The 19,907-nt window shown below is 40.7% G+C and overlaps 1 long non-coding RNA gene across 1 annotated transcript in view; it reads right to left on the bottom strand.

The window, feature by feature from the left end:
• Nucleotides 1-2,077: 2,077 nt before the first annotated feature.
• LOC310757876 overlaps nucleotides 2,078-19,907 on the bottom strand; it is a 45,768-nt gene continuing 27,938 nt past the window's right edge. Inside the window, exons 2-3 of the long non-coding RNA XR_014545531.1 lie at nucleotides 9,763-9,904; nucleotides 2,078-2,306 (exon numbers count right to left, since the gene is read on the bottom strand). This is a non-coding gene — a long non-coding RNA (uncharacterized lncRNA). The remainder of the gene's footprint in view (nucleotides 2,307-9,762; nucleotides 9,905-19,907) is intronic.

Consider the following 19,907-nt stretch of genomic DNA (forward strand, 5'->3'; position numbering starts at 1 on the left):
TTTCTGTTCTCATCCTGAAGCAAAGTTCTTAACCTGAAGCACTATTCTGGCTTAGCAGAGTCTGTAACCTGAAGCGTATGTAACCTGAAGCGTATGTAACCTGAGGTACCACTGTACTCAGGTAAAGCAGTACATAATCTGAGAAGGTGTGGAGTCCATCCTTTCATCCCTGTGTCTATTCCTGCCTTCTCACATGTCAGACTTGGAGATACTGATACCCATCCAACAGTCTGAATCTCCATATATAATTGAACAATTTATTGTACATGTACATTTAGGAAGGTTTTCTTTTTAAAGAAAAAAGAAAAACGGGTTGCTGGATGCACAAAAATGTACACTGATGCCTATGGATTTCAGGATTTACTTCCCTGTTATTCCTAATCCAAATTACTGATAAACCAAAGCAAGGAATGCCTTTTGCTTTCTACCACTGTTATATATTATCTTGTTTATGTTTCATATGCCCTGAAAGAAAACTAAGTAGGTGAGTTAAAATATCCTGTCCTTCACAGTGGGAAAACAAAGCAATTTAAAAGTGGAGGTTCATAATTTACTACTTACATCTATTTCCTCTGCAAAATTGAATTTAGTGAGAGGGAGAAGCAGTAGGCATTCTAATTCGAAAATAAAATGCTACTGTTGGCACGGCCACTGTGGGGTAGAAGTGCAGAGGAGATGGTGGTACAGGATCTACAGCTCTCATGGGGCTCATACTCTGAGCTTTCTTATAAAAGAAGAAAGCTTGTAGTTTTAATGAGATGTTGTTTTTAAAAAACATCACAACAAATGCTTTTAGAATACAATGTTTGCTTTCTAACAGATTAATCTTGAATTTATCCATACATGGGTATCTGTATTTTGGTTGCTGTAATTCTCCCCCATGATAACCATTTTGTGTTAGGCAGCACTCGAAGTTGCCAGTTGTGGTAAGACAAAACTTGCAGCAAGTATTGTGTCTGTGGTGCCCATGGCACTCCCCGCCTCCCCAAATAAGTGTCCTTGGGCCCTCAAAGGGGAGCGGCCACTGGTATATCTGCTTTCAGGCACACAAAATAGGTTCTCAGTATGTATTCAAGTTTATTATTCTCAATAGGTTTGGTCAAGCTTGATGTACAAGCCACAGAAAATTGCAGCAAATAGGTTCAGCCGGTTTTCCTGACATAGTATATTTTTAGAGCAGAATACTCATGCTTTTCAGTAGGAAATATGATTCAGTTCAGAGCTGGTTTCACATTTTAGCATGTATACATTTTTCACAGTGGAGTTACTGCTTAGGAATCATTGAGAACACAGTGCGTTGGTAAAACAATTTTCACATCACAAAATGTATCCCAGTGTCCCATACACTTAGTGCTTTGCTCAGTGTGAAACACAATGCACCTTATACTACGTTTATATCCTACATGCCACCTGGTGGGTTTATACTTTTTAGAGATGTGCTTCAAACTAGGAACAATTCTTTAATAAGATTATAAATCCTAATTTGCCAGCCCACCCTGCCTGCCCCAAACAGGCCCATCCATCATAAGAAACAATATGAATATAAAGACTTCTTGTGGATTTGTTGTCATGGAAACCACATTTCGACTCTGCTATCTCCTGCATTGTTTTTTCTAGCTCTTTTCTTTCCCTAAATTACCATTCTGTCCTATATTCTACATTTTAATTTGAGTGGTGAACCTTGCTCCATTTGGAACAAAACTTCCCTAAGAAAGATTTTAAAAACAAAACAAAAAAACCCTCCTGCCAAGAAGTGTTCACTTATTTTCTGTAGGTAATACAGAAATTGTCTAGGCATCTTACTAATTCTTGCATGATCCTGAAGGTGTCATCTTCCAGGTCAGATACTAAACTGACATCCTGACTGCTTGATACAAGCTTATTTGAAAGTGATTTGGATGATATTTCTTGTAGCGTCTGTGACATCTTTGATTTGTGAAGCTGTGTATGTTGTCAACTGCATAGATAAAAGGATGTTTGAAGAGTCCAGAACTTGAATGCTACTAAGTAAAGGTTGTAGTCTTTGGTCCATATTCTGAATCATATTTCTCTTGCTATATTGAGACAATTACCTAACTTTACAAGTACGGATTGCTTTTTTTCTTATTTTATTTCGATATTTACAACCCATTCTATATCAAACTGATCTCATGGTGGGCAGCAAGAATACATTACTGTACATTAATAAAATGGGAGCAGACAAGACAATAAATAAAGGCATGCTTATAACATCTGAACTGGCAGTGGCTATCCAGGAAAGACGTCTGGTGCTTGTACTGGATAGCTCTCAGAAAATGCTGCAGCAGCTGTGAATAAAGTAGATTCAATTTTGGGGGTAATTAGAAAAGTGACTAAAAATAAAAATTGCCAATATGACACATAATACATATAATATATATTATATACGTAACATAATACAACTTATGGGATGAGCATATTTGGAATACTGTGCATAGTTCTCAAAATTCTATTTGATGTATTACTATTCTAATCGTTAAAAATTTTACCGGCCTTTCTCCGGGACAAGTTACAACTATTTTATAAGACTTATTAGGTGCTGTTACACACTAATATTAATGGAAGTCTTAGGCCCTCCACAAACTTTTGAAGTAACACATTACACGTGCAAAGATACCCACACCAACTTTGCCACAATCAGGACTAGAAAATTGTGGAGTTTTGAAAAAATATGGGACCCTTGAACTATTTGTCAGAATCACAGAATATGCACAACTCATCCCTGGATCATATTTGTCAACTTGGTTAATTTTTCATCCATTTGAAAGCAGGATCTGGAAAACGCAAATACAGAATATAACAAAATGCATAATGTATAATATGCATGTGAGTCCATATAATCAGGAATGGAAATGCTCTCTGCATTGAAAGGAAGGAAGGTGCAGTAAATTCTTATACTGTATAGGAACATTGGAAGAGCCTTGCTGGATCAGGCCAAAGGGCCATCACGGTCCCGCATCCTGGTCCCACAGTAGCCAACCAGATGCCCATGGTATCTGAGTGAAGCAGCACTCTTCCCACTTGAGATTCCCTGAAACTGCTATTCAGAGCCATGAACCCCAGATATGACCCTTGTGAAGGAGCAAACACATTCAAATGCCTGTTATTCTATGTCATAGCCATAATGTGAAAAACATTCCCACATAATAGCTCTTTGCTGGAAGAAAGACATTAGTGATTCTCTACTATAGTCCCCACTGAACAATGCTAGTACACAGCCATTCTCTCAACAAAGCAATCTATATTATGCTAGGTGGTGTTCTCCAGAAATGTTGCTTGTCTAGCAAGCAGCCCCTTTTAATCACAAAGCCTGAATCTGTACATTCATTACGATAGTAAAGCACTGATAAATAGAATTTCGCTTTCAGTTAAATTACACCTTTCATCTTGAAAGGTCACAAAGTGCTTTAGCAAATTCAGTAATAATGCAAACTGCTCTCATGGGTACAACAATAAATGGAAAATATGAAGCAGAAGGCAGCACCTTCTTTCCTCCCTCCAGCCCACCTGGCATCATTGTATAACCTCTTATTCCCTCTTGTTCATTACTCCTTTCCTATAAAAAGCTAATTGTTGCTAACCTTTGCTCAACCTAGTTTCTCCCAAATGTTGTTTGACTACAACTCCCATCATCCCTGACCATCAGGGCTAGGGCTAGCTAGGGCTAATGGGAGCTGTAGTCCAATAACATCTGGAGGGTGTCCGATTGGGTAAATCCGGTTAATCCTAATCCATTCCCAGTATTAAAAATTACATTAATGGTTTTTGGGGTGTCTGTAGTACCCCAATGATATTTCCAGTGTATGCTGGGGGTGATTTTGGACCCCAGAAATTGTTGTTTGTTTGTTTCTGTGGCATCACATGAAGTGTGATTGACAAAACAATTCAGAAACCTTGGTCCCCAAGCAACATATGGTTTGTGCCAACCTATTTACGCCTGCCCCCCACAATAGTTTATTGTTCCAGGTGGCCTTTCATGTCCAGGAGGAAAATGGGAAGTGATAACTGGCTGAAATTTGGGGACACTGTACAGCTTGCAATTTGTGACGGTGTCCTAGAAACGTAGCATTCCATAGCACTATTAGTCCAGCATTTTTCAACTGCTCGCATTTCTTCATTTTATATTCCTAGGATTTTTAGATGACACAAAGCAGAGACAATTGTACAGAGGATTCTATGGAGGATTAAAGTTGACAATGGTTTGATAATCGACACACTAAGCAAAATCTCATTCAAACAAAAGCAAATGCAAAGTATTTCAGTTATGAAGTCAGAATCAGGTTTGTTAGGAGTGATTTATTTAAAAAACCCAACAACCTAGTATTTTATCTGTGTGGATGCTAAAAGTTTGTAAACATGGGAAGAAATGAAATGTTAATCACAGGATCAGCCTATGTAAATAACGACTTGCATTAGAAGTAAAAAAAATTGTAGGAGTTATGTAAAATGTGCTACCTCCCAAAGGATAAAGGCGATCATGTGGCAAAGGCTTATCGCATTCTTTGCACAGAACTGGGATTCATATTCCCTGTTGTTTTCAAGGAGAAGATGATTGCATTTTGCATCTGTTCTCAGCACTGCTCAATAGCCCTAACACTGACTTAGCATTTTGCTTCTGAATGCAGTCTGATGGCATTTCCTTCTCTAGCTCTTGTTCTGTATCATCCTCTTCTCCTGTTCCTCCAGTCCAAGCAGCTGATCACCAGCTTTTGATTCAATATGTCACACAGCTAATCAGAAGGTCATTCCACAACCTTCCAAAAGTACATTAGTATTCTAGTCTCTTCATCAGTGCAACATTGTCCATTTGGGGAAAGACTGTCGCTTGCTTGGTAGAGCACCTCCTTGCATGCAAAAGGTCTCAGGTCCAATCCGTAGCCCCTAGTGGGGCTGCAAAAGAGTGACTCCTCCAGGAGTCCTGCCAGTGTAAGACAGTGTTGAGATAGATCTAGGACAGTTTCCTATGCTATTGCTATGTCCCAATGGTATACTTCCACTATTCTTTTGTGAATCTGTAGGCCAAGCTAGATGTTATGCCATTCGCACAATTAGCAACTGCATGAATGGCTTTTAAAAAGGAAGCTGAAGACCTCTATCACTGCCCCCACCCACCAATCCAGACCGAGAGCCAGGTGTTTATGTGAACGTAAGACAGTGGATTTTTAAAAATAAGAAAGTTTGCTCTCTGCTGTCAGAACTGCCCTCCACCTTGCACTGTAAAACAAACAAACAACAAAACAAAAAATCCTTTGCAGCAAATAGAACCCCCCTTTGTCATGCAAATAGGATCCAGATTGGAAACAGAGGAGCAGCGAACAGTTAAGACCCCCTCCCATTCCAGCTGCCTGATCCAGGCTGGGGCCCTGGCACCTATAATTTACTTTTTAAAAGCCAATTACACAGTTGCTAATTGAGCCAATGATACCACATTCAATTTGATCCTGAGTCCTCTAAGGGGAGAGGCAGTCAGACTTCTTACGAAGGAAAAAGAAGGAAAAGTAAAATCCTAAGTTGTGTAGCCTGGCATGTGTAATGCCCCCCCCCCCTGGCTTGGCTCTATATTTTCCTGCTGCCATGTTTGGCTCCCTCAGTCCGTTCTTTGAGTAATGGTGTGTCTATCTGCAACCACTGGGTTAGCAGCCTAGCAGGATACGAAATCAGCTTCAGTTTTCTATATTGGTCTAGACTAAATGGGTGGACTAGGTATGAGATATAAAGCAGGAAAACATGGGGAACACAGTTCTGAGACTTTGAGTGTCTTCATTTTGAAGTGCCAATGGAGAGAATTGTCATGCCTCCTGTGTGACTAGAGGCTGCAAAGATGTGCTGAGCCTGTCTAAAAAAAGCAAGTGGGAATCCCTTTGTGACAGCTGGCATTTTGTCCCTGTAATATGCATGGGAAACAAATTTAAGTAAAGCTAAGTCTTGATCTTGCTTAGTGCCTTTTGATGATCTTCCATCCACCAGCCTTATTTCCCCTTAGTATATACAAGCTACACTGCACTTGATTTCCTTAAGTGTTCTATGAGATGTATGACAAACTTTCTGACTGGCTTTCACACGTCTAATCATTACTTAATATTTAGGTTAGCAGCCTAACATGTTGCTCTTTCAGAAAGGCAGAGAGTGGTATGCAGACCCAAATTAACTACACAGCCTGATTGATTCGCCAAGATTAAGGAACGTTATCAATGGACATAAACTATTGCCCAAATATACAGTTGTTTCTTGGATTTGTGTGAATGGGCTAGAGAGCAGTACTTGCTGGAACAAGAGTAGATTCATAGCTTGATGCCAGAGCACCTGCTTCTCATTCAAAATATCAAGGTTCAATCCTGACATCTCCGGGAAGGATTGGGAAAGGCTCCCATCTGAAAACCTGGACCACTGACCAGGCCCATGCAGAGCTTGTCTGAGGCCAGGGGCATGAGTTTTATTAGAATAAAGTTACAAACTCAAAGAAACCAAAACAAAAAAAACCAAGCAACCAGTCCCTGGCAGGGACCCCTAGCCGGCTTTGCCCTTCCAGGGCAAGTGTACCCAGCTGCTGCTCCTCCCTCTGCATGGGCCTGCCACTGACAATCAGTGTAGACCGAGCTGAGCTAGATGGACCAATGGCCTGACTGAGTATAAAGCCGCTTCCTGTGCTTGTGAGTGGTGACAATGAAATAAATGCTAGCTTTGTGCATGGCCATACAACTGCTAAGTTCCTTAGAATGCTGCACGCTCCTGTTGAGCCTTAAACAAAACCATTCAATCCAAGCCTTTCACATCCGGCTCCTAACAGAGACTTCTCTGCCTTGTGTGATGACTGTAAGGATAAATAAAAGCACAGAGGCTTGGGGATGCATATATTGTGTTTATTGAGTTTATATCCTGTCCTACTTCCAAAGGAGCCCAGGGCAGAAAACACATCAACATTTCTCTCTCTCCCCTCTCTCTCTCTGTGTGTGTGTGTGAGAGAGAGAGAGAGAGAGAGAGAGAAAGAGAGAGAGAGAGAGAAACACACATCCTATTACAGTTAAAAATGTCTAAAAACAGGTAGGGTTAAAAACATTATTTCATCCAGCAATCTCAGTGTTTCCAGAAATACACACACACTCACAAACACACACACACACACACACACACACACACACACACACACACAGATGTAGAGAACATATGTTGCATAAATAACATGGAAGCATTAACAAGCCTAAACAACATAGGACCAGTGATGTGATATTACCTTAAACTTTTAGCCATTTAAAGTGAAGACCAGCACTGTCAAAATACTTTGCGGTTTCTTTCTTATGCTAGGGAAAACTAAAGATATTGAAAATAAATGACCCCATACTAGGTTATTGCTTCAAAAGCACCAATGTAAGGGATAGTCTTCTGCTGCTTCTTTCCCACCAGTGTCCAAAGTATGAACAAAATACATAAAATACTTATGCACATTTACTTGGGAATAAGTTCCATTGAATTCACTGGGACTTGCTTTTGAGTAAACATGCATAACATTGTGCTATTAAACCAACTAATCATCTTGCTCTTAACTGCTTTTAGCTGATTCACCAATTAACTAATTACAAATTAGCAAATTTGAATGCAGATTATTTTGGGGGAATATTTAATGAGGATGTTTATCTTTGCTAATTAGCATAGGTTAATTGTGTATAGGTAAAAAACACATTCAGCCCATTCCAAGAATCAAGAGATGCACAAAGGATGCTTACAGAAATTGCAGTCAGTCACTTCGTTATATGGGAAATCTCTACTTAAAATTCATAATCTGAAATAATTAACTGATCCATTGACCAATCACATTTAGTTAGAAGGTAACCAAATGGACTGGAAACTAGGCTAAATGTGCTAGTTAATCTCCATATACAGTAGACTGCTGGTTAATATAAGGAATTTGGATACAGGACAGGCAATGCAGGGTAATTTCGAGAAGACACATAAATAGTTGGTGGACTGTCATGTAACATGAATGGACAGAGTCAAAACTGAAAGATAGCAGATTTGGACTGGATTCCATATTAGGGCACCTATTTATCTTGTAAAGCAGAGGATGGAAATGGGAAGAGTATATAACAGGATACAGGTGTGCATTGGCAATCTGCTGACAGAGAAATAACATAAACTTGAATTTTAAAAAATGCAAATTTGAGGAGGTTCCCATTTTAGAAAGGATGCTAATTGCTTGAATAAACATCACTTCATTCCCTGAAAATATAAGGAAGGCATTGTGTAATAGGAAGACAGGAAAAAATCTACACAAAACCCTGTGACATAGCTAACATATGTCAGTGCAAATTCAATTCAACTCTGGTTGCCCAGCATAGGATGCGTTAACAAAGCACTTGGAATGCTTAACACCAGAGCAAGGAATTTATGCAAAGGAAAATTCAAATGGACAGAACAAAATTGCAGCCTTCCCTGAAAGAACATTGCAGAGTAAATTTTCCATTAACAGTAATAGGACTCGCCTTTCTAATTTCACACACACTGTGCTGAAATTCTCCCCTCATGCCCAGGGAAAGAAACCTCACTGGTAACTGATCTTTCCTTGGAGCATTTGGAATATACTGAAGTGAAAAATATTTTGGTGGTATGCTTCAGCTTAATTTAGAGTGCAGCAAACAAACAGTTAAGACCTTGTTCAATTCATGTCAATAGGAACCTGCAGAGACATGAGAAGACATTTTATTTTGGGCAGGGATGTGAAAACCCAAAGGGCTTCACAAACATTCCGCAGAGTGATGTACAAACAAAGGAAGTGGAAACAATGATTTTTTTTCAAAGAGACCCATTCTTGTGTGTCTTTAAATTGGATAGTTGGGCAGATGTACACAATATATTTATGCTCTAGGTATCATTCAGATCACAAGAGACCCATGGGATTTAATGGCAGTGCTCTGAAGTAAGTGGTTTGATTGCAGTCTCTTACTGCAAATAGGTCCTTAGAGTAGTGGAATAGAGAGAACTGTCAAACAGATCTGAGCAACAACTGCACATAGCTAAAGTAATATCTCCCTAAGCTGCTATTTCTTGAATCCTGGATAAGCATGTGCTTATATCTTGCGCTAAGCACCTAAACTGAGCCCTAAATTAGCCACAGCTAGGTGTTTCTTAATATAGTTTATGAGCAAAATGGACTGTAAACAGGGAACTGCTGAACATGATAGATGTTAGCCAGTCTACAAATATTACTGGAAGTGTGCTAAGATACATTAACTGTTTTTCTTTCTTTCTGTTTCTTATGAATTTTATTCTAATCTCCCATAAGTATTTTGCAATATTCCCAGAAACCTCTTGTAAAAGGTTCAGCCATAGAACGTGGGCATAGCTGCTTCCCCCAGTCAAGTAAATAAATATAAATACTTAACTAACTGACCAGTTGTGTTGCAGATCACTCTGTTCTGCTCCCCTCCCCCAACATAGGATGCATACGGGTTAGTGCAGGTTAGAAAATTAACAAACAAAAAAAGCTGATTTCTGAAGCTGGGTAGAAGGAAGAAGCTCAGAGGCAGATTTATAAGGTTTCTGGGCTCATTTTGAACCGTTTTTATGGAACAGAGACAGTCTTGGTTCTACATGTCCCAACCCTCCTAGTCTTGCATTCCATTGCCCATAGCATTTTTATGGACTGCCTGATTGGTATGGGAGGTGCCATTTTATGGTGGTTCAGGTCCTTCCTGGAAGGTTTCAGAAGATAACACTAAGGGATTCCAGTTTTACACTTTGCCCATTTACCTATGATGTACCACATCAACTCTGCTACCCATGCTCCTTTAACATCTATATGAAACTGCTGCTCAGACAACACCAAGTTCCAGTTCTCTTGTCCACTGCATTCCAGGGAGGCAAGTTTTTGACTCAGTGCCTGAGGTCCTACCTAGAGCCAAACGAAGATGAGGTTTGAGTCAGAAGTGCTCCTAGCCAGTAAGTATAGTTGTACTCCAGCTTTACTTTTGAATGCTCAGGTAGCTGGTGTGACCAGGAGTTATTTTGCCCAGCTTAGACTGATGTACTCATTTCTAGAGAATGTAGCTCTGGCAATCATGACGCATGCCATAGTTACCGTGGACATTGCAGATCTTCACAATTTTCCCCTCAGCCTAGGAAAAGCTGGGCAGTTTTCGAAGGTGCTGAAGATTTAATACTCCTTTCCAACTCCCAGAATCTTCAGTGTTCTTATCACAGCCCCCAAATTCTTTTCCTTCCAACAAGAGATTTATGGCCCAATTAAACTTTATCTTAGATTACGTTCTGTCAGTAGCACACACATATCTCAGTCTCTGTTTCATACCTAGGGTGGAAACCCCGCTCAGGTCTGTCTCTCTGTAACACCCTTTTTGATGAATTATTTGATCCCATTTTTTCAGTTATGTCGTTCTTGGTATTTAATTAATCTGTAAAATTAATCATGATTCATTGACCATCATATGAGACATATGTGCAGTGATTTCTTATGCATGCTTGGTTACTGTGCTCACTGTGGCTTACTCTTTAGTAAGTGTGTTTGTTTTTGATTGCTGCCACCTACACCAATTTTCTTTGACTTTTTTTTTTAAAAAAGAGAGAAATGAAGACTTATTATTAAATGGCTTTTCCACATGGGAGATTATCAACATACTGGTGACAGAAGAGACTATGATATGAGTATTAAAAAGATTATCACAATTTCCTTTAAGGAAGTTATCATTAAATAGCTTTGATTATATTCTGACCTTGCAAAACTCTTGTTAAATTGGACAGATGCTGATATCAGAAGAATTATAAGCTGGTGGTATATAAGCAGCATGCTCAACTATAATTTCTATTCTCATCTCTCTCTTCCCCCTCTTTAATATCCTGAAACCATTATTCTCCTAAGACTTCCCACGCCCCCACTAAGCACTTCAACAACCCCAAACAGCAATTTGTCTTCCCTGAAGCTCATTTTGCCAAAACCATACCTCTTTTGTGCTAGGCTTTCTGCAGATGCTAGTGCCAATGCATGGGCATCAAGGGGGCATGGCCACTGCCTTGCAGGGTATCAGGGCAAAGCCAGCAGCATGATTCCACTGCCCCGTTCTCCATACGTATGTTTTATGCTTGGAGAATAATTGGGGTGTTTTATGTTTGGATACTAAGGAGTTAGAATTGTATTTTACTTAATGCAAGAAATCATGGCTTGTCTGCCAAGCTTTCTCAATGGTGGTTTGAAGAAGTCATAGACATTATTCAACATTATTATTATTAGATGGGTCTTAAAACGGTATGTCTGCAGTGTCAACTGCCAGGGCCAAGAGGTGTGTATTCATCATACGCAAGAACTAGGTAATGAAGGTGCACCTTCTGAAGAAATTCCATAACTTAACCCAGTGAATATCTCCAATATCAGAATAAGAGGAGATGCAATATTTGCTGATAGCTTCTCCATCTTGAAGCCCTTGGCACCCCAGAAAATCAGCTCCAAGGAATTGGAGGACCCTCCAAAACAGAATGTAAGAACATAGACAGATCTCTGCTGGATCAGGCCAGTGCTCCATCTAGTCCAACATCCTGTTTCACAGTGGCCAACCAGATGCCTTTGGGAAGCCTGAAAGCAGGATCTAAGAAACAGCACTTTCCCCACTTGTGATTCCTAATAGCTAGATTTCAGAGGCAAACTAATATCCAGACACATAGGCCACACGGTATAAAGGGGGAGAGGAGAGGAAAGAGCAAGCTAGTAAAAATTGCCTCCACTTCTCTTTCATTTGTGGAGGTAACCACAGAATTAAAAGACCTTCCATGAGTTCAATGAAACAAACTGGATTCCACCCCATGCTTTCCACAATACAGACCCTTCAATGCCCTACACAACTTTCATATGCTCATTTTATGGGTAGAAAATACTGGTTTTCCATTACTAATTATGGCTAGTGTACAACAGATGGGACTTGTCAACCTGGAAAGGTAACCCATCCAGGGGAAGAAAAAATCTGGTCCTAAACTTCCGCTGCCTTGCGGCTATACTCATTTTTGAGAAAGCCTTCAGGAGTAAACCCTGAGGAAGAATCTGTACCAGCTACCCTGTGGGACACCTTCAGGAGGAGAAAAGGCTAAGGAGTAAACCTCACACAAATCTGGAGTGGAGTCTCTAAGACAGTTGGATGGTGCCTTGTATGCTTCCTTCTGGCAACTCCTGCAGCCAAACTGGTGCCAGATGTTTTTCTCTGCTTTCCTTTGGACCACATCAGCAAGGCCAAGAGCAGGGGTCATGTCATCTAGGCAGCCCAGGACCTCCATATGCACTGTCCAGGCTTGCGCCCCAGAGAGGTCACTTTGGTGCTGCTAAAACAGCAAAAACAGTGAAGGAGGCAACAGTTATGAGTTACTGGTCTCTGCAGCCACAGCAGATGCTACGATTCTCCAGCTGCTTGATTTCACTCCCAAAGGCACTTGTCTCTTAAGACAGATGGAAGCCAACAACAACAGTGTTTCCCAACAGGGTGTCTTCCAAATGTTTTGGACTACAATTTCCACTATCCCAGACTATTGGCCACACTTGCTGCAGCTGATGGGTGTTCTATTATAAAGCATCTGGAGGGCACCAGGTTGGGGAAGGCTGGTGTATAATAATTTGCACAAAGCTTCCTTAAGCTGTAGACAGGAAGATATGGGCTGCTGCTATGAATGCCTGCTGTTAGCTTTGTTCCAATGAACAACAAACCCATGAAAACACCCTAGCTAACATGGCATTCAGGTTGGAGTAAGAGAATGCCCAGAGTAGGATGTTCGCATTCTATAAGAGACAAGGGTTTCTTTTAATGTATAAGAGCTTTTGGGCAGGGTAAAGGCTCAGCTTCTTTAATCCCTGTGTTGCAACGATGGGGAAAGTTGCATCCACTAAGTGTTGCCCTGCTTTGAAGTTCCTAAAGGGGCAAAAGCTTGGTCTCTTGCGGAAAGTGGTCATCCTTGGGATGCCTATATTCTCTGTACAGGTAGTAAAAGTGAACGCTCTGATTCTTTTACTGTCTCTGAGGCTTTCCTAGAGCCATTAGATTCAGCCAACTGGAAACTGATATCTGATGCTGGGCCAAATTGCACTCCTCGATCCATTACATTGAGTGCAGAATCTTTGCCAATGTGTAATTGAAGACAGCATTTTATTGCCTCCTTTCCTACTCCGATACAGCTGCCAACTTTTCAACAGGCCTCTGTAACCATGCATTGAACAGCAGCAATTACCAGGTGATGACATGTATCTCCATGCCATGAATCACCTGTTTAACACCTGTGCAGCAAGCTGCTATGAACAGCGTAGCTGCAGAAACAAGCTGGAAAGGCAGAAGCCTTAGCCTTCTTGTACTGGCTGTGATACTTAAGCACAAATTGCATTCTTGTGTATTCCATAAATGCATCTGTGAGTAAACCTGGATAATCAGTTTGACCGGAGCCTGTTGCCAAATAATATGTTCCTGTCATCCAACCAGTTTCCAGAAACATGAGTGCAAATTGGCAGCCATGTGGTTCCCTATAGACACACACACACACTGCTTAAAATTGTGGTGGTTGGGAGCTTATTACAAAATTGTTTTCCAAGTGGAGATGGTCTATTTCTGGGGGTCGGTCATGTCCCCCTCCCCCACCTTCCACTGAAAGCATTCTGCGAATGCTGATGCAAAGAGCCCCCATCTGCAGCTGTGCTAGCAACAAGGACAAATGTCTTCAAAAGAAAAAAAACAAACAGTGCGCAGTCACACTGGATAAAAATGCAACTGACACCACACAAAGCTAATCGCCAGCTGCAGCTGCCGTGGCTTGGAAGCTGACCAAATAAACAGCTTTTCAGTGCCATATTGTGTCCTGTAACGCTAACTAGCTTGTGAAAGCAGAGCACATTTCCTATCATACTAGAAGCGTTGTGTGATGCTATGGGGTGGGAAGACGCACGTCTTGAATTTCAAGGAACACTGAACTGTTTAGAGCATTAGCCAGTTGGTCAAAAGAGACAGAAAGCCCCTACCTTATTTGTATGCACTATCAGCAGAGCTGTTCTGGGGGGGATTATGGTGACAAGGCACCACTTCTTTTCTTTTTGTGGTTGGCAGGGTCACAGTTATTGTGTCTGCTTAAGGAAAACCATGGAACACTCCAGTTCTTGACTGAATCCAATAGTATTCATTGGAGAATGAGGTCACATCTTGCTTTCCACATGATAAGAATGGCTCCTATTATGAGCCATCCTCCCCATTAAGTCATGTTACGTGATCCTAGAATGGCAAGCCGTAGGCTTGGAAGAAGTTCATCACAAAGGCTGTTGCCATGGAATGCTTTGCTAGTTACAACTCACAGGAACACTATAACATGTATGGCAACTGGAAGGACATGTTTCTCTTCATGTATGCCCAGTTCATGCACAGTGTGCAGTTGCCCTGTGGGCTCACATGTAATGAAAGGCACATGTGTACAATTGTCTCACATGATTGATTTGTGGGTTTTATATAGAATCGTAGAGTTGGAAGGGATCCCAAAGATCATCCATTCCAATCCCTTGCAACACAGGAATCACAGCTGAAGTGTTCCTGATAGATAGCCATCCAACCTCTGTTTAAAAACCTCCAAAGGAGGAGAGTCCACCACCTTCTGGGACAGTCCATTCCACTGTTGAACAGCTCTTACTGTCTTTTCTGCATGCAATTACTCTCTCTAAATGTGCAAAGCAGACCTTGAATTACAAATTTATCCTGAGTGTTCTTATTCCACACTCTTCCTGTGTCTCTAGCAATATGAGAGGTAACATTCTGATAGTGTTGGCTTAATTAGAAGGCCGTTTTAGTGAAGATAGTGCAATCCTGTACAATTTACTTGAAAGCAAGTCCAACTAAGTTCAACAGAATTTAGAGTGTGTATAAGATTATCAATATCCAGATTATTTCTGGGCAGAAGAAAACAAGCTGGAATGATAGAAGGGTGTAAACTCAGTACATGCTGGGAAGCCACAGTTCTCTATGGCTATCCACTGTCATGTTGTTATGAGATAGGGTAGGGTGGGAAGACAGTTTGGCTCCCCAAGGAGGAACATCAGGCTATTTAGAGCCGACATTGCCAATATAGCACCTTCCAGATGTCTTTGGACTTCAACCTCAGTCAACCTGCCAGTGGTCAAGGATGATGGGAGTTGGAGTGAACAACATCTGGAAGACATTAGGCAGTCAGGGAGAAAGTCAATACTTTCTCGATAAAGTGAAATGAAATGCAGAGAGTTCCATGCATGCACATCTACTATAATTGATAATATTTATTTAACTGAATACCAAGGGTGAGAAACCTGTGGCATTCCAGATGCTGTTGGACTCCAACTCCATCAGTCCGAGCCAGCAGGGCCAATGGCCAGGAATGATAACTTGAAAACCAACAACATATGGGGAGCCAACATCTGAAAAAGTCTGCTTGCAACTGCATGAGTCCCTTCAGCTGCTCCACTGTTCATCCAGTGCTGGGGTATATACCTATCAGACATGACAGTATCATGCTTCATGGACAATCTGTCGTGTCTCCTTGTGGGTTTGGCATGCCGCCCATCCAGTTATTTAACATACATCATAAACAGCAGCTGATATTTAGTTTACTTGTTAAACATACAGTGCTGACAGCTGATCTGTCCCAGGTTAGCTGCTTCCCGTTAAAAAACAGAAAGGTCTATGGCAGCAGTTGCACATGTTCAAGCAGTACCTGCAGTGATACAAAGCAAGATGTGATCTGATCCTCAAATGCATGATATTGTATAAACAACAAGGCAATAGATCCCTGGGGGTCCATCTTGACTTCCATCTCACGTTTTCAAAATCCAGGATTCAGCACAATCCTGTGCATAGTTGCTCAGAAAAAAGTCCCACTTTGGTGGATAAAGCTTACTTCATAGTATGTGTGTTTGGGATGACAGTTTCAGAATATCTATTAACTACACAGTTCTACTGGCACTCTGACTCTTCATGAGAGAAAATGAGCTTTCTTTCTCCCCCAGTTATTTAATATATTTCAGCCACAGTCAACAGCTAATTAGTAGAGGGCAGATAAATAGTTCCCATTAGTAGCAAAGTGTTTGGAAGTTATTTCATGTCAACAAATTCTCTACTTAACCTGAGATTGAGAGAAAAAGACCAGTACTAATAGATTTCAGCTGCTAAGAATTTGTTACTATAGCAACAGCTCAGCCAATAGAAACGCTGAATCCATCCGTTTTTACTCAAAATGAATTCGTTTACCTTAATTTCACCAAATTACCATTGAGCCAAGAACAAAAAAAAATCCCTTCAACAGCTGGCTATTCTTGAGGAGCAGTGTTTATTCAAACATAATCTCTTGCTCAGATTTTTCATGTTTGTTTTGAGGAAAGTAATGTGTGTATTAAAATGGCCCTCACTGAATTTTTGCATCAAAGTAAATGACAGTTCTGATGGTGGTGTTGATGATAATAAAAAAAAATACAGCTCATCTCAAAGTACTTACCTACAAAAGTGTGTGTGAAATGAAGTAATTTTCTATACATTTATACGTCATTATTTGACTCAACAGAAAACTTCCAAATTCAGGTGGCAGGTATCCCCACTCGTCCCACAATGCTCTCGGGTCATGATGTTCAAAAGGGTCCCTTTTGACTATGCAGATTTCATTTTCAGAAGTGAAGTCCCTCCTTTTACTTGTGAAGATACAAGGAAAAGCACACAGGCAACGTTCTGTGTTTCAGGTCAGAAGAACTGCCTCAGAACACATCCCATAGCGTTGCCGGTGAATGTGATTGAGCTGGGCTGAATAGCCCTCCTCTTGACTTTTACAGAACCATTTGTCCCCCACAAAAGAAGCGGTAGGATATTTAGCAACCCTTAGGAGTTAAGCCTTTTCAGGGTTGATATTACCATTACATATAAGGTGGATGAGGATTTTTTTAAAAAAACCTTTTAAATATATACCAGCCTTGTTGCAGCTTTAAGATTTCATTAGCCTGACAGAACAGCGATGCCCTTAGAACAATGATGCATCAGCATTTGCTTTGAACACTGGTTTGTGGGCAAGACTCACAGGTATTACTTGCATGAGGAGGCAATTATGGTGAATCTATGTGTCTAACCCTGCCCCAAAGATGCACATCTACTCCTTTCCATAGCTGTTGCTGTCTTGTGGTGTGTGTGTGGCTGGCTCAAAACATTTTGGCTCCTGAGGTGGATCCCAAAATGATGTTCCCCCCCTCCGCACAAGGGAAGATAAGGTGTGACAAGATCTACATTAGGAACAAGCAGAAGAAGAAATAGTGTCACCAGGGCCTGCTGCCCCACTGAATCCTCCCACCTGAGACAGTTGCCTCAACTTGCCCCATGGGTGGACCGGCCCTGAGTCTTCCTACATAATATTGGAATTGTCCAGAATTCTAAATAGCATTGGGGCCCCCTCTACATAACAGTAGTCTCCATGATAAAGATGTAATGCCCAATGTCAGCTGAGGCAGGAGTCATGCAGCTTTGGGGGCTAGACAAAATGCACACTAACAGTTCCTGGTTAGCAAGTCCACATTAAATCACAGTTCTCAATTTTGGATGTAACAAGGAACCGTGGATTAAAGATACTAGGATCATATTTCCAAAGCTGGTGCTCAAGAGTAGTTGGGGCAGACCCAGTGCTCACCTCTAGCTTCATAAACTGAGGTTCAGAGTCTTGATTCTGCATGCTGTGACCTGACAACCCAGTTAATGGGATATATGGCTTTGAACTGGACATATCTGGGACATTAATCCAAAATAACTAGTCATTTAGCTTAAATATATATTTTTTCCATATAGGAAGCAGAAGACAAAACAACAAATAAAGCTTACAGCTTCACTTCTGTATACATTGTTGGGACCTTCCAATGTGCCTTTGAATGGAAGTTTGTAGCACACATCAGAATTCAGATTTTCAGGTTTCTTGGCTACTCGTGTGGGTTAATTACATATTGGTAAGAGGAAAATATCTTTTATAAACATTTAACAAAGAATCCTGAATACAAATCGTGTCATGAATATGTAAATCTTGCCTCAATGTGACACTTCACGTGTCTGGAAAACACTGATAGAGTAAAGAAATTAAACGCCATCAAGGATGATAAAATTTTAAATTAATATTGTAGTAATGACGGGGAATACAACATTTTAATGGATGTATGAAATGCTGCAGCGTACTGCAGATTCTACATATTTGTTTATAGAATTCGTGCTGCTGTGGTTGATGCGGTTTGGCAGGGAAATCTGTATATGAACACCAAGAACTGAAGTCAGACTGCACAGATCCCAAAGGATGCTGGAGAATATGAATATTCGTTTGAGGCATTTCATGCACTGTGCAATCAGTACTGGCTCTAAAGCAGGCATAGGCAAACTCGGCCCTCCAGATATTTTGGGACTACAACTCCCATCATCCCTGACCACTGGTTCTGTTAGCTAGAGTGCCTGGAGAAAGAACTTAGTTCAAAACACAATGGGATGGGGGAAAGGTTTGCTTCCCCCATTTATATGTGGAGATTTCCTTATTGCCTTTCCCTCTGCAGTTGGTATCTTTCTGCATTTTCTTTCCTTAAATCGATGGAGGAAAACCCCAACATTTCAACTAATTATAAATCAGTTGCATAAATATGCACTGGCGGTGTTTGTAAAAATGCACATAGGAAACCCAATCTGTTGCTGATGAGTCATGTTGATATTTTATGCTGAGCAGAACAGATTTTGTTATTAAATATTTTGTTCACATCAAAGCAAGCATAAGATTGGATTTTTTTAATTAAAAAAAAATTAATTGTCACAGATTGCAGATTCTTTCCTAAGGCATGCTTTATATTGAAGTGGTGTTTAGTAAACAGTTTAATAAATGGCTGTCATAAACATATTTGTTTATTTTGATTTCTTACCTCCCTTATCCCTAGGGCAGAGGGCGGACTTAAGGAAAAGCTAAGTGGTAAAACAGTTTTTCAAAATATGACTCACTAAACAAATAACTAAATAATTAGTTCAACACACACACACACACACACACACACTGTTTTGGCCTATTTATCTAACCTGCCACTCAGCCCCTGTTTAGACAAATCTGCCCAAACCCAACATAAAAAAAACGGGAGCCAGTGAGTGAAGGAGACATTAAGGAGGCAGAAAAGGGGAGAAAGAGAATCAAAGAAATTCAGAGCAGTGGTGAAAGAGAGGCATGGCAAATCTCACATTGAACCTGGAAGCGTCCTGTACTAGGGAATGGTTTAGGGCTTGTCCACTGGGTGTTTGCAACTACTTGTGTTCCCATTTAATTTGTGTAGGCCACATGATGTTACCTCCAAATAAAATCAGTCTTGATATTTCCCCCTTGTAAATTTGGTCTTATGCTATGTGGGGATAATCCAAAACCTTGAGAGAAATGGGACTCTAAACCACTGCACTCAGGGGCACAGATTGTTTGTTTCAGAGTTTTTGAGTGACTTTCCGCTCCTTCCTTTTCATGCCCACTACTTCCTTGGTTTTTTTCATTTCTTTTCCAGCCATGCTCATAACTATTTTGGGCACACTCCTGAACGGCCTGCATCCTTCTGCCTCCCCATTTTAAACAAACAAACAAACAAACAAACAAACAAACAAACAAGATGTGTGGGCAGCTATCTGCGCACATACCCTGGTATTACTTAATTGCCGTAACAGAAACTACAAAGCTGAAGGTGAGCACAAAGGGGCCTGGCATGAACAGGAAAGACCAAAGTTGCTCCTCGTATACAAATTCAAATAGGTGTGGATTCTCCGGTCTAATTTGAATTGGACCAACAGGTAAATAACATTCAAGTGTGGACAAGCCCACTGCTTTGGAAACTGGGAGACTCTGAACCAGGACAGTAAAAAATGAAAGTGGGACACAGTTGA

The sequence above is a fragment of the Podarcis filfolensis genome, assembly GCF_964270895.1.
Source record: "Podarcis filfolensis genome assembly, chromosome: 2".
Lineage (NCBI taxonomy): Eukaryota > Metazoa > Chordata > Lepidosauria > Squamata > Lacertidae > Podarcis > Podarcis filfolensis.